The following is a 25,264-nucleotide window of genomic DNA, read 5'->3' on the forward strand; positions in this document are numbered from 1 at the left end:
CTGATCTGAGTCTCAGGGACAGACCCAGAGAAATAGTGACAAGGTTCCCTCCACACAGCAGTATCAACAGGTATGACTTTTGGTAAACAGGGCAGACGTCTCTGAATTAGGAAACGTGCACACAGTATGTCCTTCTGCAGACAGTGAAGAGCCACACTGTGTGCTCTCTCAGGTGAGACTGGGAGCCCTGTATGGAGACTGGGCTGCTAAGAGCTGCCAGGCTTTCCTTAGGTCTCAGTCAATCCCCAGTCTATAATATCCTCTGGCTACATGCTAGAACCTCAGTCCCTTCAAAGCATGGTCAAATGGTGGTTGCTCTCTTGTTAATATTTCATTTACCTGTATTGATATGTTGTCGTGTCCACTCTCGACCAGCAAGAACGACACGACCACCAGTCCTTCTAACAGCAGTTTATTCAGCAAACTTCAGTCTTCATCTTTCTTCTTTCCCTTCATCTATATCTCCCTCGAACCCCGGGCCTCTCCCTCTTATATACTCTCAGTTCCCATCCACTCACAGCAGGCCACGTCACCTCACCAGGTACGCAGCTTCAGCTAATCAGGGCAGCAGGGGCATATCTCCACCAAAATGGATTCGCCAGTATTCTGGTACACCTGCGCAGCTCTCATGATGGTTGTGGCTTATATTCAGGTGAGGAAGTCAGGTGCAAGTCATAAGACTTAGCTGCAGTCCCTGGCGCCTTCTTGGGACTGCTGCCACACCGGCTCCTCACAATATGTGAGTTGAATTTGTGGCTGATCTTCTGGTTTCAAAAGAAAGACAGATATTTTTCTCCTCCTGACCTTAGATTGTTAAGAAGTGGGGTTCTCAGGAAAGATGAAAAAACAAAACTGTTCCTTAACTAACAGCTCTTTCCTCCTTCTGTAGAGAAGACTATGACTTGGAGTTACATGTATACTGACCTCAAAGGAACCTGGGCTCATCCCTACAGTGGGCTCCACTCTATCTAGTAGATGTAGGCAGCATAGTCATGTCTACTATATACAGCAGCAGCCCATTAATGGCCTGTGTCTGTCTAAGGTTGTAGATCTACCAGCAAACCCGGACTTTTGGGGGACTAGTTGATCATCAAAACAGCTAGTGGTTCAATTTGTGGATGGCACAAGGAACCAAACAGCACCCCCATCCCAGGTAGCTTGCTAAACCATTACATCTCCAGTCACATAATTTGTCTTGAACGCTTGATACATGGTCTTATGAACTTATGAATTTAAACAGTCTGGGAGCAAAGGGAGGAGTAATTGTCCCAGAGGAGGGTTTGGGTGGATTGGGAAGCAGGAGAAGTGTTTAGAAGAGTTCTTGTGTAACTGGACATGAGAATGACCAGTCCCTTGGGACTGTGAGTTGCATTTGGGGACCATGTGTCCTGATATGTCTGGGTCAGTCCTGGGTTCTCTTGTTTGTCTCAACCACATCACCAACGAGGCTGCTTTGTGTTCCCAGAACATCAAGGTTTCATTGATAGAGCATAAGGACGCTGTAATTCCATGGGACCTATATATGCAGACGTGGTCAATAGCACTGAGCATAGTTGTGCAGGGTGGACCACAGATTCGGTGAGGTCCTGTGCAGGGTGCTCTAACATCTCGGAAGTTGGTTATGGGTTATCACATGGGCAAGTCCCTTGAACACTTGTTAGTAATGTGGCTGAAAAGTGAGATGCTGTGCCGCAATGTCACATGGACTGTGGCTCGGAGTCCTCATAGCCTGCTACTTTTGACCTTTATAAAAAATTATATAGATCTCTGTGAACTGTGAAGTAGGAGTATGCCTATGGACCTCCAAGAGTTTGAATAGTGATCTGGGTACAACATCTAGCTTACTTGCTGATGTAGGACATTTAGTGGCAGCTGCCTTCATTATCTTTATTACTATTAGTTGGTCCAAGGTTGGCGGTATTTGGGCTTTACTCTAGTACCTGTGTAATGCTGAGAGATGACTCCCATCCTACTTTGTCTCTTCTTTGTGAGGATGAAACCAGGCATCCAGGAATCCTTGGGAGAATGTATGCTATTAGCCTGGGGACTGTGAGCAGAGTTGCCCCCGCCCTGCCTGCCCCAGCTGCTCCATCCTCTGGGACTTAAGAACTGACTTCCTAAGGCATCACCATCCTGTCCACCCACCCTGATGCTCCATATATCTCAAGCCTCCAGGGCCCAACCACTTCTTTCTCCCATGAGTGGGGCTATGTAAACACCAAGACCAGAATGTCATTTACTGGTGCTGGCTGACCCCAGTGGGCTGCCAGCCAAGAGGGACCAGGGACTAAATTCTCCAGCTGGCTCTGAGTACTCCGTGGTATATTCCCTGCCTGGAGAGCTTCCCTTCTCAATGAAGTGTCCTCTGTTCCTGAGGGATCTGCTTTTATTTAATTCTTTCCAGTGTTTTGCCCTTTAATATAGCTGCTTTGGGAAGGCATTTTAGGAAGTGATTAAGGCAAGAATTCCAGCCAGCTTGCCCAAGTTCATAAATTGACCCTATGTCTCAAACACTGAGTCTTTTAAACAAGAGGCTAAGCCATGATGTATCTCAGTTCCTTTAATTATAAAAGGGACAAAAGCAGTGCCAAACCGACAGGATTTCTGTGGCATTGCAATTTTAGGGGTGACAAGGTGTATAATCAAAGCTTGAGACACAGCAAGGCCGTCTCTGTCCTCTCCTTCTTCGCACTGTTATGTCCCCACTCCTGATGTTGTGGGAAAGATGTCAAATGTCTCCCTTTGGACTGGCGTCCTCTTTCTGCTTCAGAGACTGGCACTTTGAAGGAGCCCACTCCCATGCTGGTCCAGGCCTGTATTTTCTCAGGCCTTTGGACTCATCATCTTTCTCCTCTTACCTCACTTTGCCCCTGCCCTGTTCTACCACCACAGATTCTCAAGAGTAGAAGACATACAGCTGTCAGAAGCTGTCCCCCAGCTCCTTCTGTGGATAGGAAGGAGGGGGTGATGTGAGAGGTCACTGCATTGGATGTCATCAGTAGATGACCTGGCAAGCCTTGGTTCTGTTCCGGGGCTCTTCACATATCTGGGTTTGGGCTTCCCCTGTTAATTAAATGGTCTTTCAAGCTGAACAAAGGCTGTGGTATTGGGAAACACATTTCTGGTCACCTTGTGCTATGGGGGGTGGGGGTGGGGCAGCCATCCTGTTCTCCAATGATGCCATAGGCTGCCATAGTATCTATAATCCCAGGGGCAGAAGCAGATGAGTATGGTAGGCTGCTAGGTCGTGTTGCTTTGGAGACAATGAGTTTCATGTTGCTTTCCTCACTTCTCCCTGTGGATATTCGGTTCTCGCCGCCCACCTTGAGTTACCACTTCAAAGAGCTTGGATTCCTCACACAGATATGCTTACTCTGTGTTATTCCATGTTTGTTTGAATATTTTAAAAAATGATCCACAGAATCCAGGACAGATTCCCAGAAGGCCATTTGTTGTTAGACCTTGAAACAGTTTTCACTGGGTCTTTGTGATCATATGTAGGGAAAAAAAAAGAGGCGATGGGACCATAATGAGAGCACTCAGTCCCCCTTGTTACCCAAATGCTAGCCAATGGATCCAAGCCAGGTTGATGGCAACAAAAGCCACAGAGACACAAGCTTCCCAGTGAAGTGCCTTCTCTAAGTCTGGACTGTACTTTTTATTAGCTTTGCTGATGCACAGCCAATTAGGAGAAACCAAGGAGTGGTAGAACATGTCGCCTTGTTTGTTAAGGATTCTGCATTCTCTGCTCAGTCACGGTGCCCGTGTGAGAATAAAGAGAAGTGCTAAAACTTATATCTATCTGTGTGTGTGTGTGTGTGTGAGAGAGAGAGAGAGACAGACAGACAGACAGACAGACAGGCAGAGAGACAGAGACAGAAAGGAACAGAAAGAGAGTCAGGCAGAGAGATTCAGAGACAGACCTGCTGGTTTGGATTAGGGTTCCTTATAAAGAGCACGAGGGGGGGTGTCATTTATTGAATCATGAACAACCTCAGTAGTGACTGGACTACAGAAGAAAATGACAGTTGTTCAGCAGTAACCATTAGCTACCAACAGTCCCTCAGGGAGCAGTGGGGCCTCTTGACCCTCTTCTATATAGTAGAGCTATTTTTGTGAGGTTGTTGAGCCATCAGCAGGTGATGTCATGTTTAATGATGTGTATTTGGACATGGGGAAGCTCTGGAGGCCTCTGTGAGTATCAGAGTCAATAAAATGGGTAGGAGACATCCTGGCAGGGTCTTAGCCATGCCGTGGAGACCCTCTGGGTTATCTGGATGAAGATAGCCCATCCACGTTGGGTGAATGAGATTCACTTAGGCCTTCTGAACAACTAATAATTTGAAAGTGGCTGAGAGAGAAAACAGATGGTGGTGACATGGGAAAGCTCTGGTGACTCAACAGCTTCTCTTTTGTTTCTAGAACCTTCCATGGCTCACCTGGTCTCTCAGGCTTTGCCAAGAGGAGATGGCCTTGTCCTCCAACCCTTTGGAAATTCACTTTCTTTAGCATTTACACCTGGTTTTGTGTTGGAAAGGCCAGGCTGTGGTGCTGGAAATAAAATTTATGGGCACCCACCCACAGGACCCTCTTCCTCATTTACACCACACCCTATTTTCCAAAAACACAGGTCCCAGCTCCACAAGTCTGCTCAGACAACACTCTCTCACAGAGGGCGTTTCAAAGTAGCTGTTTTCTCTATCATTTCCTCCCCCCACTTCACTTCCTGTTTTTTTCTTCCTCTTTCTCCGCCCCCACCCCATCTCTCCTGGCATGTCGTCAGTCCCGTCCCCGTCCCCCCCTGTCCCCCCCCCCCCCCCCCCTCCCGCTGTCTGAGAACAGGAACAGAGCCCAGAGCGTTGATAATCACAATTTCCTGTGGTGCCCTCTGGCTGCAGCTGCTCAGAGCTGAGGCTAGGAGTCCAGCCTCCTGGGGCAGGCAGGCAGGCAGGGAGCTGGGCAGTCACCCTTGGCTTTCAAACCTCCCTCCACCCTGCCCCAAACAGAACCTAGTAAGAATAATCCTTCCTGTCTTTAGAACACAGGCAGCTTCCAAAGCACTGTGTCCTACATTTGAGGAAGACAATGACTACATAGACAACTTTTGATTTTTTCACCCCAATAACTGTAATTCCGTTGATATGAACAGCAAGATCTGAGAGTCAGATGCGGCCCTGTTTCTCTTTCTTTTCCATATTTTAACTTTTGACCATACTCATCTTGCTTCTTTCTCTTAACCCCTCCCTCTACTGGTGACACTCCTTTTTCTCTTCTTCCCAGTTAGTCTTCCTCCTCTTTCCTTGCTTGTGTGTGTATATGTGTGTATGCATGTGCATATATATGTGTGTATGCATATGTGTATGTAAAAAAGCAGAGGCCACTTACTGCTGTGTCCCTGTTTCACAGTCATTCATAACAATATTTTTATAACAATGTATGTGTACATGTGTATGTGTTTATGTGTGTTTGCGTGTGTGTGTGTGTATGTGTGTGTGTGTGTGTGTGTCTGTGTTCAAGGAACCCCTGTGCAGGTTGGACTCATCTTTTGTTCTACAGTGCCCTTTCTTCATGCCTCAGCAGATGTAGCTGTAAAAAGTTCATGGTTTTGGTTGCTTGGACAAGTGGAGTTCATGGTACCTAGTTAGGACAGTTTTAAGCCAAGTTGGGGAAACATCTGTGTAGAATTCACATGGTGTGCCTGGCAGATAGGATTTGGTTAGTAAATGTTAGGTGCTAGATACTTGCACTGCTTCTTTCTGTCCATTTTCTGTGTAGCAGGGTGTCTGGCCAAATTCACTGGCGGGTCAGAAAATCCTTTTAAGAATTGGTGCTCAAGGAACACATCCATAACGTTCCTATTCTTCTGCAAGATAGGGAGGGAGGGAGGAGGGAGAGAGGGGGGAGGGAAGGGGGAGGGAGGGAGGGAGAGAGAAAGCAGAGGCTACCTACTGCTGTGTCCCTGTTTCACAGTCTTTCATAACAATATTTTTATAACAAGAAACATGGGCACCATCCCAGCCACAGAGCCGCAGTGGACTGTTTTACCAATTTAGTCTCTTCATGGCAAAACCATAAAAGCTACAAAAACCACAGTCTGTGGAGAGCATCACCTCTCTGTGTGAACTCTGCTTTTAAAGGGGAGCTGAGATGTGTCTCAGTGTGTGACGTGTGCGCTGTGCAAGTGTGAAGACCTATGTTCAATCTTCAGTGTTCACGTTCAGCTGCACAAGCACTGTGACCTCCTTAGTCCCAGTGCTCAGGAGGCAGACACACGGGATCCCCAGGGCAAGCTGACTACAGAGACTAGCCAACTAGGTGAGCTGTGGGGTCAGTAACAAACCCTGCCTCAGTATCTAAGTAGTGACTGAAGAAGACACCCAATGTCAACCTCTGGCCTCCACAAACATGTATACACACACACACACACACCTGTGCACACAGGTGTCCTCATGTGTATGCATACACACAGACAGTAAAAGACTTGCCGTTCAGAGCCAGCAGCCACTCTTCAGTCAGTTTGACCACGAGGCTGCGTTTTAAAGTTCCAGTTACCAGAGAGTCAGAATCCCCAATCTGGATCGGACTCCCAAGTTGATGATTCTGAAAGATGCCGTTTTCTTCTTTGAGCCTTATTTTCCCCGACTACAGAATGAATGGATTGGGCAAGTTTAATCTTGTAGGTGTCTTTTAATATCGCCCATTCCCAATTCTTGGACTTTCTGTGCTTGGCTTTAAAACTGCATTGTGATGGTAGAATGCCTAGAAATTGCCTGTGCTAGTAACACAACCTTGATTTGATTTCCACAGAGCACCACTCCCATAAGGACAGAGACCCTCAGGGACCACAGACTTGATTTGGAGAGCTCTTTCCTGTGGCCTCATACCTGCTCTTCTGCTTTGTCCCTTCAGTCTGGATTGGTGACACACACCCACTGGAGATTATTTCCAGGTAATGAGCTGCTGTGTTTGAGGATGTCTGAGAGTGGTAACCAGCATTTCAGAGGGGCGTGTGTAATGTGCATGTTTGTGCGACATTTGTCTGTACAAAATTTGGTTTGTCATCTTTGATTAGAAGCTGGGGCTCCTAACACCATGTCTCAAGAAAAACCAAATGAAAAGGGACATAAATAAGAATTGACATGTATTCTGAGGAAGCTGTGATTAGGAAGTGGTCTGAGGCCTCTGGGCTTTTTTAGCTCTATCCTCAATGGCGTCTGCTCCTCTCTGGGTGTGTGGAATATTTAGGCATGAAGCAGGGGGTTTGATGCACTGGGAAGGAGTTTGAGTTACTTCCCCTTGTATCACCCATTTAAGATGAAGCACAGTTGAAGCCCTTTATACCTTTATTGGCTTAGCAAATTGGGACACAAGGACACTTGTAATACACAGGCTGTAGTCAATGTGACTTTCTCATTGCACCTTTATTGACAACATATGTGTTTCTCTTATGACCTTGCCCCTTACTTATCCCCACCAATATTGGACAGTGTTCGTCGTCCTATGAGTAGTACATAGTCTGTTTGCATTTCTTCAATGGATTTGCACATCGTGTGGGCTGACAAGCCTCCCGATTTGACTAAAGATCTATGGGCTTAAGCTTCCTGGACTTTTAACTTATTAGCACATCTTTTCTAGGCGGCCCTGGGACACAAGCTAAGATTAGAGAGAACGAGGGCAGGGTTTCTTCCACGGAAACGCATCCCCTGTCTGTGCCCATCGCGCTGAAGCTCTCCTTCACCAAAATGATCTTCAGATGCCCTGAAAGCTAAAATTAGGAGTTCATGAGCATAAGACAGGACAGAGCCGAGTCAGGTGACCAATAAAGTGACCCATAGTGTCTTAGTCAGGGTTTCTATTCCTGCACAAACATCATGACCAAGAAGCAAGTTGGGGAGGAAAGGGTTTATTCGGCTTACACTTCCACATTGCTGTTCATCACCAAAGGAAGTCAGGAATGGAACTCAGGCAGGGCAGGAAGCAGGAGCTGATGCAGAGGCCATGGAGGGATGCTCTTTACTGGCTTGCTTCCCCGGGCTTGCTCAGCCTGCTCTCTTATAGAACCAAAACTGCCAGCCCAGAGATGGCACCACCCACAAGGGGCTTTTCCCCCTTGATCACTAATTGAGAAACTGCCTTACAGTTGGATCTCAAGGAGGCATTTCCTCACCTGAAGCTCCTTTCCCTGTGATAATTCCAGCTGTGTCAAGTTGACACAAAACCAGCCAGTGCACATGGTCAGGTCCCAGAGTCTTCAGCTCTACCCTTGTTTCTTGTTGGTTCCTGGATGAATAGCCTCAGCCTTGGGGTCCCCTGCCTTCCTTTCCTCCTCTTGCCTTTTTGCTCGACAGTGCTCCCATCCCAAAGAACGATAAGAGTGGGGTGAGCTGTGAATGAGAATGAACCTAGTGTGGACTCAGTGGCTCTGCTGACAATACTGCTAAGTTGCTGAGCCTGTGTCTCTCCCTGTAGTAAGGAGACAGTGACTGTGTCCAGAGCTGCCTGTGAGGGCTGAAGGACATAAACCATTGACATAGTTTCTTCCTTCCGGTGAATCCCAGCAAAGGTGAGATCCTTTCTCCACCCAGCCTTTGCACAGCTACTTAATCACAGCTCTGGCCCCATCATGGGATCTGCGAACTGTGTGCCTATAATCTGAGGGCAGACGCTGTCCCCAACATCAGTTGGTCCCCAGTAGTTAAAAAAGGAAAGGCTGTCATTAGGCCTTGTATTTCAAGGCTTCTCTTTGGCTTGGGCCAGGGCATCCTCACCAGCCTAGCCATTTGGAAAGCTTTCTGTCTGCGCTGCCATATGCAACTTCAACACCCACCCCTCTCCCAACCCCTTGACCATATCCTTGGTTCCCTGATCTAAACTCCCTCCCTTCCAGAAATCTCTTCCCTTCAGATATGCACATGGTTATGGCCTAGAGATAGGACCATGTGATTTGGGGCAGGTGTTCTGATTTGGGACTCAGCCAGAAAGTTCAGTTCCAACTACAGTCTCCTCCAGAGGTTCTTCCTTGGCTGTTAGCTGTTAGAGGCATTTGCCACACACCCCCAGCCATCCATTCATTCAGCAAATATTTGTAAAGCATGTGTTATGTGGCAAGCGGCAGGTGTTTCTTAGTGTTAAGGGTAAAAGTGTGGAAGGAAACAAAGTTCAGATTATTTGCAGGGACCTGGCATCTGAGTAAGGCCAGGGACCAGGAATGATTAGCATGTGCACAAGTGTTAGAGAGGGCACGTTCAGCACAATGGGAAAAATAGAGCAAACAAAAACAGCTAAGTAAATGTGAGCCAGAGGGGTCAGGCTGTCCTCGAACAGGTACTGCTACAGGGTTGGGCTGCAGACTCCTTCCTGATAGAGAGTTATCTCAGCACAATTGGAAAATGAGGGATAATGAGGTGAGAAGGAATTGCTGAGACAAAGGCTCCAGGGGATTGCGCTTGGCCTTTCTGGAGCTAAAAGTATCTAGTGGGGGTTGAAGCAGAGGCCTGCAGGCAGAGTGGAAGGAGGTGAAGGCAGGGAGGTGTGGGCAGGTAATGGGGATCCTTGAAGGCCCCTGGCTGTCAGGACTGCAGTGTTGATGTCCTGGCTAACATTGCCCTCACCATTCCTCTCCCTTCCCCAGTACGTGTCAAAGCCTCATCCCTAAATAGACACAAAGATAAGTGCTCTTACCTAACGGAGTATTAGTCACCCAGTCAACAAGCCTTTTTCTGGGCTCCGACTCCTAAGACTGGAGATGAATGCGGCTTGGCCTTAGGAGTCTTCCTGGTGCTCCTTCACACCCCTGTGGAGAAGTTCTTCAACAGATTAGATAGAGGCGAATAGTTACCCTAATGTGATCAGAGTAGAACCAATTTTCTAAAAGTGGACCTTTCTTCTTCCCAGAACTACCCAAAGATCACTTCTAGCAGCGCTTCTGGTGCTCATTTACATAACAGGCTTTTGCCAGGACTTGCCTTGAGGCCGAGGGAAGATCAGTTCATTCCATCAATGTTTGGATGTTCTTCTCAGTCAGCACCTACACTCAGTCCTCAGCAGAACTGCTGATTAGAGTCTGCGCCCACACCTGGCTTGTTTGTAGGCTTACCAGGCCCTGTATCGTGCGACACATAGTTACCAGCAGTAAGGCCAAAAAAATGCTGGGGAACCCAAGGATCCCAGTGCATCCAAAGGCCGGAGTGGAGAGGCTCCCTCAGGGTGTTTTTCCTGTCAGACCTAGTCAGGAAACCTACAGGTAAAAAGCAGGGAGGCCACATCTTCATGGTAAGATGTGATGAATCTCTAGGAGCAACAAGAGCAATGGCCTTGGCTCTGGTAGGACTCTGTTTTCCTAGTGACTGCAGCTGGAGTTAGAGAATCCTCTACAGAGGCAGAGCTATCAGAACAGGACTTTGTAGGCCAGGCCAGGTGGTTTGAACTTCTCTGAGGACTGTGCAGTGCTCTTGACAGATACTAAGCCAAAATGGATTGCCCGGGCTAGGGAGGTGTGACCAGGTTGCCAAGGTGCTAGTCATGCAAATGCAAGGACCTGAGCTTGATATCCAGAACCCACATGAAACAGGTTCCAGTGTAGTGACCCACTCTGAAAACGCCAACACTGCTGGATCCCAGACAGACGGTTCATAGGGCTTGCTGGCCAGGAAGCCTTGGTATGTTCCAAGGAAAAAAAAACAGAAAATTAGGTGGTCAGTTCTTGACTAGTAGAAACCTGTATCCTACACAAACACACATACACACACACGCACACACACACATACACACACAAATGTGTACATCCTCATACACATGAATATGCACACCCTACACACACACACACACACACACACACACACATGCATGCACATGTACCTGCACACATGCACACACAAGTATATGTGTACCCAAATACATGAACCTATACCCAGACAGTAGTGCATCCACAGAAATATATATGTAACCAAATACACATAAACGCATGCAGTCACACAAACTACATGGCCTGTGTACTGGCTAGTTTTGTGTCAGCTTGGCACAGGCTGGAGTTCACAGAGAAAGGAGCTTCAGTTGGGGAAATGCCTCCACGAGATCCAGCTGCAAGGCATTTTCTCAATTAGTGATCAAGGGGGGAGGTCCCCTTGTGGGTGGTGCCATCTCTGGGCTGGTAGTCTTGGTTCTATAAGAGAGCAGGCTGAGCAAGCCAGGGGAAGCAAGCCAGTAAGGAGCATCCCTCTATGAACTCTGCATAAGCTCCTGCTTCCTGCCCTGCCTGAGTTCCATTCCTGACTTCCTTTGGTGATGAACAGCAATGTGGAAGTGTAAGCTGAATAAACCCTTTCCTTCCCAACTTGCTTCTTGGTCAAGATGTTTGTGCAGGAATAGAAACCCTGACTAAGACAAATTGGTACCAGCATAGAGGGGTATTCCTGTGACAACTTGACCATGTTTTGTGGAGGACTATGGACGGACTTTGGAACTTTAGGCTAGAAGATCTATTTGGTGTTAAGAGCTCTGTGTGGAATGTTGTGTAGGAGCTTGGAAGATAATGTTGAGAACAGTGCAGAAGATGGAGGCCTGGCTTGTGAAATTTCAGAGGAAAAATTAAAGACTTTTCAGGGCCATTGCTATTTTTGATTGTGAAGATTCTGTGGTTCTGTTTAGCTGGGGCTGAAGAATCACCTGTGATTAACAAGATACCAGAACTACTAAAGCAAAACCTTTGCATTACTGGGACTATTGATGCTGGTTAGCTGGAGCTAAGAAATTAGCGGTGATTAAGAAGAGACCAGCATCGTTGAGGTGACATCTTCTGGGAAGTGTTTTCTGAGAGCACAGAGGCTGTGTTCTGGAGATAGCCAAGGTTGTACCTTGGGCTGTGGCTGGACTTAGTAATGTGTAAGAGTTACCCACGTGGTACTGGTTTTGAAGGCATGAAGGGGTCACGCAGAGCAGCTGAAGCTCTGCACTGTGAGAAGCCATGAAAGGCCAATGGTGAAGGTGCAGCCTCAGTTGCAATTGATGGCCCAGGACTGAAGGGGACATGCAAAGGAGTTGAGGCTGGGCATGGTGAAGAGAGCCTATGAGAGGCTATTGTTGAGGCCAAGTTACAGTGGAAGACAGCAGCATTTTGGCAATGCCAGTACCATGAGATGACTACCAAGAACAGTAGCAGCAGTGGAGTACAGGTGGGTGGAGCCTGGAAGACAACGTGTGTGCTACAAAGGGCATGGCTGGAGAAGTGACCCAAGCCCTTGGAGGAGCCCAGAAGATTGTGAGTTAGATCCCAGACATTGGATGCTTTTGATTGTGACTGTGCCCTGATAATTTTCCCTCTTGAAGGAAGTTTTTTAGTGAAGCCCACAGTTAAGAGACTCTGAATTTTAAAGTACTTTGAATTTTAAAAGATTCTAGATATTTTAAAAGGATTGAACTTTTAATATGTAAAGACTGTGGAACTTTTAAAGTTGTTTAGATCTTGGGGATGAATAAGAAACTAAGGGTTGAGGCTTACTAGTGATGTGTTTGTGTGTCAAGTTGACAAAGGGTCAATTGTACCAGCTAGTTTTGTGTCAACTTGACACAGGCTGGAGTTATCACAGAGAAAGGAGCTTCAGTTGGGGAAATACCTCCACAAGATCCAGCTGCAAGGCATTTTCTCAATTAGTGATCAAGGGGGGAGGTCCCCTTGTAGGTGGTGCCATCTCTGGGCTAGGAGAGAGCAGGTTGAGCAAGCCAGGGGAAGCAAGCCAGTAAAGAACATCCCTCTATGGACTCTGCATCAGCTCCTGCTTCCTGACCTGCTTGAGTTCCAGTCCTGACTTCCTTTGGTGATGAACAGCAATGTGGAAATGTAAGCTGAATAAACCCTTTCCTCCCCAACTGCTTCTTGGTCATGATGTTTGTGCAGGAATAGAAACCCTGACTAAGACAGCCTGATAGGACCAGGGTTTCAGAGAAAATAAAGGACTTGATATCCTTTGCCCCCTCCCTCCTTATTCCTTTGAATTCTAACTTTATTCCTCTTCTCCTTCTTGGGAGACACAGTTTTCTCAGGTCTAAAGGAGATATTCAAATTGTACAGAGGCTTCATGTTGGGCAGTGGATACAAGGGCCCTTTCTACCACCCAGTGAGTAGGGGGCACAGCGGTAGGGTTCTGTCTTGGCACACCAGTTGCTGTGAGAGACAGATGGAGCTAAGCCTTCTTTCTAATAGGTGGGCTGCCTGGTTAACATTCATACTGTTTTTGTAGAGGCAGAGATGATAGAATTCGGGTCCATTACATTTTTCTTCAGTTAGAAAATAAATGCATGATTTCCATCTTTTAACCCTCTGTCCACTGACACCAAAAGAGAAGTTTCTCTTCATAAACTTGGCATTTGTAAAAAATACACGATGTGATCTTCCTTCAGCCAGGCACTGAGGTTGGCCTGTAAATACCAATAACTGGACATACTCAAGGAGTTACAATTTTGTAAAAGAGACAAGGGAGCCAGTAGTCAGAGCTGAGGCTTGTAGGTAGGAACCCTGACATGGACAGAGTGATGTAGGCGGGATGCGAAGCATGCTGTCTGTTTCCATAGCTATCAGAGAAGGTCTTCGTGGGGTCCATATGAGCTGGGCATTGAAGAATGAGTAGGAGCTAGGAGTTGGGAGAGAAGCACGTCTGGTACAGAAACACTGTCTATAAATAGGGACCGACGCTCCAGTCTCCGAGATAGGAGTGGAGAGAACTTGTCATGCGAAGATCATGCCTCAACTTGCTTTTTAAAAATCCATTAGGAGCTGCCTCCTCATCCTCCCACCTGTTCCCAGCGATGACTAACAAGCAGCAAATTGACTAATTTGCCTTGATCTCCTCTCTGACCCCATGGAGGAATCTGTAAGCATAATGAGATAAGAGGCACCAAGAAAAGAAGTAGAAAGTGGATGAGGAGGAGGGAGGAGCAGGGGGAAGGAGGAGGAGGGAGGAGGAGAGGAAGGCAGAGGAGGAGGAAGGGGAGGAGGAAGAAGAATCAGAAGTAACAGCAGCTGCTGCAGTGGTGTCCATCTCTGTTTTCCAGGTAGGTCCCTAGTGATAAAATGCAGCATCCCAGAGAGGGACCTGCTGCTGCCTTGTGAGTATGCAAACCAACCCTTCTCTCTTTCTCTAGGAGAGAGAGACAGACAGAGAGATAGAGAGACAGAGAGAGACATGTATGTCGATATAAGTGATTGGTTTGTGCATGCACATTCTATATACATGTTGTATATGTGTGTTTATATACATCGTATTAAATTTATTTGAGAATCTAGCACAGAGCCTTGTTCCATCAACTTTCCGTGGCCTTTGCTGGCAGGAAGATGAATAGGTGGATGAGAATTAACCTTCCCACCTACATGCTGCTTTAGATGTGCCAAGGTCAATACCCTGCATGCTATTTTTACACTAAGAGAGAGCAGTGGGTTGGGTCTCAAAGACAGTGGAGCTCTGGTGACACAGCTCACCCAAGGCTCTACAGCTCTTAGAAAATCCACATCCAAGTCATGCCCTCTTCCGTGGTTTGTCAGCCTTTCTATGAACAGAGTTTCTGGTCAGATGAGGTCTTTTTGTGTCCTTGGTCATGCCTTACCAAATGCTCTCAGATGCAGAACTTCAGAGAGTGATGGCAGACGAGATGCAGATCTGCAAACTGTCAGAATGCATCACTTTGCCATGCAGGTGTCTGCCCACAGCTTCCAGGGACAGGAAACTCACTCCAGATGCCATGCAGCCTTCTGTTCTTGTGGACTCGTGCTGAACCCAGCCAGGCATTGGTTCTCATGGCCATGACGCGCTGAAGGCTGCTTGTGTTGCTGCCCTGATGGAGTCTCCTGAAGATTCGTTTCCCTCCCTGCAGCAAGGGCATACCTGGTTCTTGCTTCTTGGCATTCAAGTTGTCCTGGTGGGCTGAGGTTGCAGGTGGATACTCACTTGGCTTTGTGAATTCTCTCTTCTCAAGAGAATTCAGGCCAGATTTTCTATCACCCACTTCTTAATGGGGAGTGAGATCTTCCTTTGACTAAAGGATTTGAGAGGATGCTAGGAAGGACTGACATGGAGAAAGGAGGGGCTGGCATTCTCCTCAGATGTTTCTATGGAGACCTAGCGAGACCCCTCCCCACTCACCATGCCCTCCCCCATTACTTAGGCAGGAGCCCTCACAGGCATCTCCTGACCAGCCCTGCTATATGCCCCTTTAATCCCCCAAACCCACCCCAGATAGTGCGCCTTACATAACCCTTTCTGGGTGACCCAGCTACAAAGGGTTTGGGTTTGTTTGTTTGTTTTTTCCTCCAATGGTGCTGCCTCCTTGTGGCACTTCTCAGTATTACAGGACACAGGAAGAGAAATCCTAGACGGGGCAGAGGGAGTACTGCCACTGGGAGCCAGCAGTTCAGCTGCAGTCCCCATTCAGCCCCTGTCTTTTGGGACACACTGAGGCTCTATGTGTGTGTGTCCTCCTCTGGGTTGTGAACTAGAAGAAGCATATCAGGGGGTTTTGGTAAGCCCTGAGGCTGAGTCAGCCTGTCTTTTCAGCCACCTAAGATGCCAACCAACCCTCTGGCCCTGGGATGGAGATATTAGCTAACTTGTCATGCCAGAAAACACCCCGGGGCTGGGAGTGGGTGCATAGAATGGCTCCAGCTGTATTTCAACTAAGGACTCTTGCTTGGCCATCCTTGCCCCTCACCAGAACCCCTTGTGAGCCTTCAGGCTCAAGGAAGCAAAGGTGTGGCAGCCTACCATCTGTCTGGATTTGCCGACACATGGGATGCAGACAGCCTGGAACCTTGATGACGTTAGCAGAGTCATTTTCACCTACTTCCCAGGATTCCCATATTACAATTAGTATACACCTTAGAGGATGGTTGCGATCGGCTCAAATAGCAGCCATTACATAATTCATATATAATGTGGCATTTCCAGGAGCACTTATAGCTATGTTCTCCCAGCTCTTGAATTCCTGAGCATCTACAGAAATAAAATGAGAAAAGAGCCACACATACGCGCACATGAAGGCTCCGGTCCCTGAATGGGTTAATACATGCAAATGCGCCCAGCCAGCGGTGTCTGGATTACATAAGAACTCAGCTAGTGCTTGTTCTTTGGGTTTTGACCTAAAGCCTCTGGGATTTCCTCCTAGAAGAAGGCTTTTGGTCCGCAGAGCCATTCAGCTTTTGAATGCCTGCCCGTTCAGCAGCTCCCGTGTACAGAATATTGAAGTCCCAGGGAATGAACGCACGGAAATGAACAGCAACAGTGATGATACACAAGCCCTGTCAGGTGTCAGCAGCCTGCAGCATCAACCAAGGGAGGGTGTCAGGTCACCAGAGGCAGGAGTATTCTTGAACCAAGGGAGTTCTCAGAGGATGGGTGGAGCTTGAGGGGCAGGACAGAATGAGTAGGCTGAGGGAGTGGTGGGCAGAGGGGGTGGTCTGAGGGTGACCCAGGCCTAAGGTGCCATTGTGAGTGGGAAAGATCAGCCAGGAGGGAAAACTGTTCTGTGGAGGATTTTGTTTGGGGGATTTTGGTGGTGGTGGTGGTGGGTTTTTTGTGGGTTTTTCGGGGGGGGGGTAGTTTTATTTTTTTTTTTACAGTGGGTGGGACTTTGAAGCCTTGGCTGTAATCCCTCTTCACTGGAGGAGGAGGATGTAGCATGTGAAAGTGGGGGATCCCAGCAGGAGGGAATTAGCCGCAGCACTAGGCTCCTGAACTGGCCCAGCAGACTCCCTGTCCCTCCCTGTGCATGCAGCCTGAGCCCGGCTGGCCTAGACCCTTGAAGAGCTCAACAAAGACTTGCCTGTTCCCTTCATGACATCAGATCTTACCCTCAGGATTTCTCTGTCCTACTGGGGCAAGATCTCACACAGTGATAATAGAAGGAACGGGAAGAGATGAATCAAGTTAAGCCTGTCGCAGACATCACCATGCCAACGTGCTGGGCCTAGAAGGGGAGGAAGATGCTGCCCACTGGGGGCACTTTACTGGCCCACACCCCACACCCGGGCCAGGTTCCAGGGGCTGGGCCACTGGTCTCTGTTCAGATTGTCCCCAGCTGCCTGGTCAGTGAGTATAAAATGCTAGGACTGGATGAAATAATTACTTCATACAATGGACTGGTTCTTTCCTGCTTTCTTAACTTTTTCAAAGTATCACATTGAACAAAATGACTTTTTTCTTTTGCTTTTTTTTCTGAAGCCACAGGGCAAACTTGGTAGCCCTGACTGGCCTCAAACTTGATCTTTTTTTGTGTCTGCCTCCCAAGTGATGAGATGACAAGCATGTGTCACCAAGCCAGCCTGTGTCACCAAGCTAGCCTGAGTTTCCTTCGATAGCAAAGATTTATGAAGGGAGTTTTGCCTTGGAATCTCGTAAAAGTATACTGTGTACAGGGTATGGGAGATCACCAGTTGTGTGTGTGTGTCTGTGTGTGTGTGTGTGTGTGTGTGTGGACAGGAGAGTCAGCAGTGTTGATAATAGAAAGGGTTTTGACTATAGCCATGTATTCTCAGCTCAAGGAAGGAAATGGTGTGTGGAAAGACAGCCCAAGGCACAGCCTGTAGGCCCACTCACAGATCTTATCCCTGTGTACATTTTCATTGGGGCAAAGGAAGATCGATCAGTGAGCCTACTTCTAAGTCTAAATGCAAATAAAGCCAGCATGAGAGCCAGCTGTCAGGGGAAACAAGGTTAAAAAGGGAATTTGATGGTGGGATTTCAAGTCCTGGGTGGGGTGCAGTGGCCTCCAACCTTGAAGCACCTGGGGAACATTAATACAGAGGCAGGGCTTGCAGTTCTGTAGATGTGATGAATCTGTGAGTGGGTGCCAAGGCTGCTGCTACACTAGGCTTAGAGTAGCAAGGATCCAGAAAACTCAGAGGAAAAAAAATGTTTTGTATTTCATGACTAGAAATAAAATATAGTGAGGTTCTTAGCTAGAACAATTCTTTATGGACAAGAAAAACAGGTTGTAAGCATAAGGACCTGTGTTTGAAACCCAGAACCAACCCACGTGGAAACTCTGGGTGTGGTGGTGCAAGCTTGTATTCCAAGGGAGGCAGAGACAGGAAGGGGCTCAGGGCTCAGCAGCCAACGGTCTAGCCCATTGGTAGACTCCAATGGCACCCCGGGAGATGACACCTAATGGTGTCCTCGAGCCTACATTCACACACACGTAATTGTGCATACATGAACACATACATATATACACATGCAAGATGATTTTTTAAATCTACTTTTCAGAGGAATTAGAGAGAGCCAGAAAGGAGGTGTGCATCCTACCAGCTTTCAGGTAAAGGTGGCTAGGAAGAGAGATGTGGCCCTTGCTGCTCACAGGAAACAGCAAGGTGCCTCATGCATGCCAGACCCCCACCCCCAGGTGATGGAGAAGCTACACGGTAGAGAAGACCACCTTATGAGAACCCGATTCGCCCTGTTGTACGATGACAGTGATTATAGGTCCCCACCTTACAAGAGAAGCTGAAGTCGTGGGTGTGACGGCACCTCCTCCAGGACAGCTTGCCTATGCATATTTCTTAACACTACTCCAGTTCTTCCTCTATTTAGACCTGAAGCTCCTATCTGTCTCCCGTAGAGGAATCAGAGTCACTGGCTGAGTGTAGCTTGTGGGTCTGCTGAAGCCAGGGCTTTTGCCCCAGAACTCCAGTTTCAAGGATGCTCCTCTGAGCCAGACTCTCAGAGAGAATGCTCCCAGGGCCAGCTCCATACTAGGAGCTTGAATTGCTATCTTCCAGCAGAATTAAAGAATAGCCCCGACAGCATTCCAGCTGATCATGCAGCCTGCAGGCCCTGCAGAGAGTGAAAGCAAAACATCCAGCCTTTCAAACACGCCTGGGCGCTCAGCATGGCCTGCAGACACCACCCTGGGAAGGCTAGCGGCTGGGAAGAAGATGGAGTATAGCCAGCAAGTACTCACTAGCTGCTGGACTGGGCCTGAAGAGAAATTCGGAGATAAACTTTAAGGGTTTGTTTGTTGGGTTCTGTCATGGTCTTAGTTCATTCGTCTAAACAGGAGAGTTCCTTGGGGACTGTGTCGCTTCTCTTGTGTATCACAAAGCTTCCTGAGGCATCCGTTGTGGAAGCTGCTGGGCTTCTTTCCACCCATAAGGACAGGTCTGGGATAGACTATAAATGGAAAAATCTCTTCTTCTGATGGCATTTCAAGCAGGTTTCTCCAATATCAGTTTTGTGTGTATGTATATGTGTTGCATGCATGTGTTACATGAAGGAATGTTTACATGTGGGGGAGGGGACGGGGGAGTGTTCAGGCACCCATGCTGAGGACAAAGGAGGATAGCCCACATCAAGCCTCATTACTCTCAACCTTGCCCGAGAGACAGACAAGGTCTCTCACTGAATCTGGTGCTATTTTGCAGGTCCTCTTCGCAGCTAGCATGCCTGTGGTCTGCTCCACTCAGCCAACTGGGGTTACAGGCTTTTGTGGCCATCCTGGCTTTTCTGTGGTGCTAGGGATTCAAACTCAGGCCCTCCTGCTTGCAAAGCAAGAGCTCTTACCCATTGAGCCACCTCTCCATCATCATTAAGTTCCTGAGCTGGGGAGACATGCTGTGGTGATCCTGGGTGTCCATACAATGCCCTTTCCAACACCTACACTTCCCAACTGAAGTCGGCACAGCCATGAGGAAGATGTTTTCCTCATTGGAAATATGATTTTAAAAATTCATCAAGGAGGCAGGGTAAGGTAGTTACTGGGCCAAATGACTAAATCTATTCATTTTTCCCCTCTCCAAAATCGTGACTCTGGCAAACTAGACTTTAAGATTCCTGGTTCTGAGATTGCATACGAGCAGGAATTGAGTGTCCATGTTAAATACTGAGTGTTATAGCGTCGAGTTCAAAAACTTTACTCCAGAACTATGTGCTATTTAGAATGATATTGCAGGCGTTGAAGTGGATCCTGCTTTGTTCTCTTTGCAAATTGATTTTGTACACAAAACCGAACTGTCCCTTTTCATGTGAGACAATAATGCCCTCTAGTGGATTACGTGCTTAATTGCAAGCTCGTCTATATAAGGGCTTCATTTTAACAGAAATATCTAGTTTAAGAACTCAAGATTATACTAGACTCACAATCCTGCCTCCTGTTTTTCCAAAAGAGTCCCCAAGCTCCATCCACGGTTTGACTGTGGGTGTCTGCATCTGTCTGAGTCAGCTGCTGGGTGGAGCCTCTCAAACTACAGCCATGCTAGATCCCTGTCTGCAAACATAACATTATCATCAGTGGTGTCAGGGATTGATGCTTGCCCATGGAATGGGTCTCAAGTTGGGCTGGTTTTTGGATGGCCATCCCTTCAGTTTCTGCTCCATCTCCCACCCCTGCATTTCTTGCAGAAAGGATAAATTTGGGATCAGAAATTTTTGCGTAGGTTGGTGTCTCTATCACTCTACTGGTGTTTCTGCCTGGGTACAGAAGGTGACCTCTTCAGGTTCTGTATCCCTAATGTCATCAGTCACAGCTAAGTTCATCCCCATTGATTCCTGGGTGCCTCCCTTCTCCCAGGTCTCTGTCTTGTCCTGGAGATGCCTCCCAACTCCCCATCCCGGTCTGTTGCAGATTCCCATTCACTCTCATGACTTCTGGGCATCTTTACTGTCCCTCCCCATACTTGATCCTGAACCCCTCCATTCTCTTCTCTACCCCTTCTCCCACCCAGTTCCCTTCATCTGCTACTTATGACTATTCTATTCTCCCTCCTAAGTGAGATTCAAGCATCCTCTCTTGTACCTTCCTTCTGGTTTAGTTGTTTTGGGTCTATGAAGTGTAGCATGGAAATCCTGTATTTAGTGGTTAATATCCAGGTATAAGTGAGTACATACCATACATGTCCTTTGGGGACTGGGTAATCTCACTCAGGATGATACTCTCAAGTTCTCTCCATGTGTCAGTGAAATCCGTGTTGTTTTTGTTGTCATCTGTGAAACATTCACTTGTTCTACTCTGTGTGTAAGGCTGATGTCCATGGACTTAAACTTCTGACTTATCACTTACTAGAGAGTAGTAAAGAACAGGAGGCAGAGCTCACACAGCTCACCAGACTCGTGCAAGTGTGTGTGTGTGTGTGTGTGTGTGTGTGTGTGTGTGTGTGTGTGTGTGTGTAGGAGGAGGAGGAGGCTAGTCTATCATGGAGACAAAAGGCAAGGGTGAGGAGGGGTATTGAGTGTGAATGGAAGTGAGAGGTGGGTGGAGTTAGATATGAGCTAAAACATGAGTAGATCACAATTTCAATTACACATAATTTCCAGACATTATGGCAAAGATTACAACTTCTTCCACATAGATGCTGCCATTCCCTGGGCGATGTCAGTAGCTCCAGAAGCCTCTGGGTCACTACTAAGAGTGCTGTGAATATCACCGCGTTGATACTTATAAAGCACTCTTGACTTAGTGCCTTTCTGTTACAATTTACTATTATTATAAAACAGGGAGACATCATTTGAGTTCCTGGGGCTGGAAACGTGGCATGTCCTCAGTTACTTTGAGCATCCCAGAGGGACAGTGTTTGAGTGAAAGAAGCATTGTCGTAGCCTTTAGATTAAACTGGGCAGTCCTGGTAGTGGAGCCTGCTTTATGGAAATGCATAAAAGTGATTTGTAGTTAGCATATTGAACCTTTCATGATGTGTGATAACTTGGATGTACAGAAGGGATGGAGAGGGACTTCTCTGTGGGCCTGTCCGTTCTGTGTCGTTTCTGTATGTCTCCGTCCTAGAAATAAGCTCCCTGCCCTTGTTCATTCTTTGTACCATGTCTAGGTACATCATGGTACATGAAGGATGTGACTCGATCACCACTGTCCTTTTTGAGGGACTGAAGATGCACAGGCTGCAGGGAATAGACCTGCTGAGACTCTGCACGGCTGCACTGCTCCTCCGTTCTCTTCTTACACCTGAGTGGTGACCCCCCCTCTGACTAGCATATCTGGTGGTTTGGCCTTAGGCTGTTTCAATTATGTTGGGAATTTAGGCAAGCTCATTGGGTAAAATCTAGACCCTTGGAACAGAGAAGTGTTTCTGTGGCCCCAGACACTGGGTTATGGGTGATTAAGGGATATGGAGACTCAGTGCAAGAAAATGACCTTCTTAAACATCAACTTGGCCAATAGATAACTGAACTGAGATTTTTGACCCAGTTTAATGCTCTGACTTAGCATCAGTTTCGTCACTGATATCTTTCCGGCACCAAAGGCCTCATCCATATTTCTGCCCTGCTTGTTAGGTTGCAGGTTTTCTAAACAACCAATCCCTAGCCAGCTCTCTTGACCTCTCTCCTTTGCTACACAAGAACAGATCTTATGGTGATGTATTGCCCTCGTGTACACAACACGCCCTTCCTTTTCTCCGCCTGGGACGACTTCTCTCTCCAATTGAGCCTGCTGTTACTTTTCTGAAGCCTACATCCTAGTCTGGCCTGCAGGAAGCTTGGTATTCAATGCCACTTACATAATTTAAAAGGGATCATACTCAGTATCATACAGTTGAATGCACAAGCTGTTTTATGGCTTCCTGGGTGTGGCTTCTGCAATGTCACTCTCCTTCCCTTGCCAGAAGCCACAAGCCATGTGTTAAGCTGTTTTCTGTTCCTCCAAACATTGAGTAATGGTTCTAGAGCATCAAATGAGTGGGTTAACACAGTGGCTTAAAGTGTGAGTTTTCTGGGATACCCTGTGCTCAAATCCTGGTGCTGCCAGTTGCTGGCTATAACTATACAAGCTACTCAGCTTACACCCATCTTCTTACTTGTAAGTCATGGTTAGCCCTGTGGGTGCAATCTGACAATATCCATGAATTATTCAGCACAGTGTTGATCAGAGAATGCACACAGTGTATGGGACTGGGATTGTTAACCAGATCCCTATGTAAGAATATGTATTCAGTTTCATGTTTTCTTGGCTATAACTCAATACACATGAGCCATGTGTTCTGACTGCCAAAACTTCCCAGTACCATCCTGGTCTTGTCAGTGGAAATGTAGGGCACAGATGGAGTAAAGATAGAGGTCTGATGTTTGGACCACACTTGAGGGCCTCCAGACATAGTACCAGAAACTTGCTTTGATATGACACACACAGAGAGAGAAAGGGGGGATAGGCAAAGACAAAGACAGAGGTGTATGTGTGTGTGTGTGTGTACATACATACAGAGAAAGACAGATATACATATGAATACATACAGACAGATAGATACTCTATTGGAGGTATTTAAGGGCATATAAGTTAGAAGAGATAGATATAAAAATAAAGAGTCCTGGGGGTGGTGTGTGGCAACTATAGTGAACATGATAGTTAGACTGGGTGATGCAGAAAAGCAAACTGAACAGAGGCCTGGAGAAAAGCATTTGAAACAGAAGGACTAACGAGGATGAGAAGGAGCTAGAGGTGGGGGATAACCTTGAACGAACACAGTGACAAGGCAGCCAAGGTAGCGAGAGCAGAGCAGTGAAGCCTTGGCTGGTGAGCAAACGCCATAGGCTCTCGCTGACTCTGGCAGGCACAGTACTTTTAGTGACGTGGAGGTCCCTGGAGAGATTTAAGCTGAGGGGTGACTGGGGCTAATTTTAAGCACAAGACTATAGTAGCTAGATGGACAGGAAGCTGAGTGTTTGGGCTTGGAGACCTGTGCAGGAAGAAACACCGGATGCTCTGGTGAGGGATGGTGGATTCCAGCTTGGTCTGTGCACTGGCTGATTTTGTGTATCTACTTGTCATAAGCTGGAGTCATCAGAGAGGTAGGCACCTCAATTGAAGGAGTGCCTCCATAAGATCCAGATGTAGGGAATTTTTTCAATTAGTGAACCAGAAGGGAGGTTCCAGTCCATTGTGGGCAGTGTCATCCCTGGGCTGATGGTCCGGCATCAGTAAGAAAGCCGGCTGAGAAAGCCATGTGGAGCAAGCGAATCAGCAGCTCCCTTCCATGGCCTCAGCATCAGCTCTTGCTTCCAGGTTCCCGCCCTGCCTGAATTCCTGTCCTGGTTTCCTTCCATTGATGATGAAGTGTGAGGCAAAATGTAAGCCGAATAAACTCTTTTCCTCCACAGCTTGCTTTTGGGTCATAGTGTTTTGTCACAGCGTAGAAACCCTGACTAGGACAGCGTGAGACACTGGTAATTGAGAGAAAGAATTGAACTCATGACCTGTCTCAAAAGTAGAGTTATGGGATCTGTTGGCTTGAGTGTGGAGTATAGGATCTGTGAGATCTGTTGGCTTGGGTGTGGGGTATGAGATGCATCAAAGTCAGGTCAGCATCAGCGCCTTCTACAGAGCATCTGGAAGCTCACCCAGTTGCCATCTACTGAGCCAGGGAAGACTTCAAGGGCTGGTTCCAAGGTGAGAAATGGAGCCTTTCTTTATGGATGAGTTAAGTTTAGGTTCCCTAGGAGAAGCTAAGCATCGCCTCATTGTGTGGACTTTAGGAGACGAGGACACAGTGAGTTACAAGCTGGGGTGTCATCAGAGATCTCATTTAGAGTCCTCATAAATGCCACCTGTAAAGAGAAACCACCCCCATTAGTCGTCAGAATTCAGACTAGCCAGTCTTAAGGGAGATGCCAGTTGTGGCAACAGCCACTCAGTGCCTGGCAGCAGTTGAAGTCATCAGTTACTCAGAGTGAAGTGCAGACCAGGAAAGGTTAAGTGAATGTTAATGAAATGCATTGATTAAGACTGTCAAACTAGAAAAAAGGCTGCTCTGCTGTTTCCTGCAGGGCCTTCCTGAATCCGAATACTACTCCAAGGTGGGGCATCACCAACAGCTGGTGAAGCAGTGTGTCCAGGGACATGTACAGAGCTGTCCACACCAACACATAATACACAGTGATGCCATGTCTAAAATAGAGATGACAACAGTTAGAGAATCCAGACTCCAAGAGTTAAGTTCTCTGTTCTGATCAAAACAAGATGGCATTACCAGTAGACGTTGTATTTTCCTCTTCTGACTCCATATCAGTGATGTGGCCATTTCTGTCCTATTGAAAGCAAGCAGAGACCCTGTGTATCACCCTCACCAAGTGTCAGGCAGGTACTCGATCTTTAGTATTTGATCTCAGAGAAGCTAAATGAGTGGCATGAATTCAGATTATAAAACAATATTTGAAGGATTATATGACCTCTCAAAAGTGCTGAAGCTAGTACCGGTTGCAGTTGCAGGGTTCCTATTCCCCAAAGTTCACACCCACCCAACTTCTACAGCAAAGGGAAAAAAAGAACTTGAGGTCCTGAGCAT

The 25,264-nt window shown here is 47.2% G+C and overlaps 1 protein-coding gene across 1 annotated transcript in view; it reads left to right on the forward strand.

The window, feature by feature from the left end:
- The window catches only part of Fam49a (family with sequence similarity 49 member A), a 109,402-nt gene that overhangs the window by 35,664 nt on the left and 48,474 nt on the right, over nt 1–25,264 (forward strand). Inside the window, exon 2 of the mRNA XM_021178997.2 lies at nt 6,808–6,949. The gene's annotated coding sequence lies outside the window, so the exon portion shown is untranslated. The remainder of the gene's footprint in view (nt 1–6,807; nt 6,950–25,264) is intronic.

Source organism: Mus caroli, chromosome 12 (assembly GCF_900094665.2).
Source record: "Mus caroli chromosome 12, CAROLI_EIJ_v1.1, whole genome shotgun sequence".
Taxonomy (NCBI): domain Eukaryota; kingdom Metazoa; phylum Chordata; class Mammalia; order Rodentia; family Muridae; genus Mus; species Mus caroli.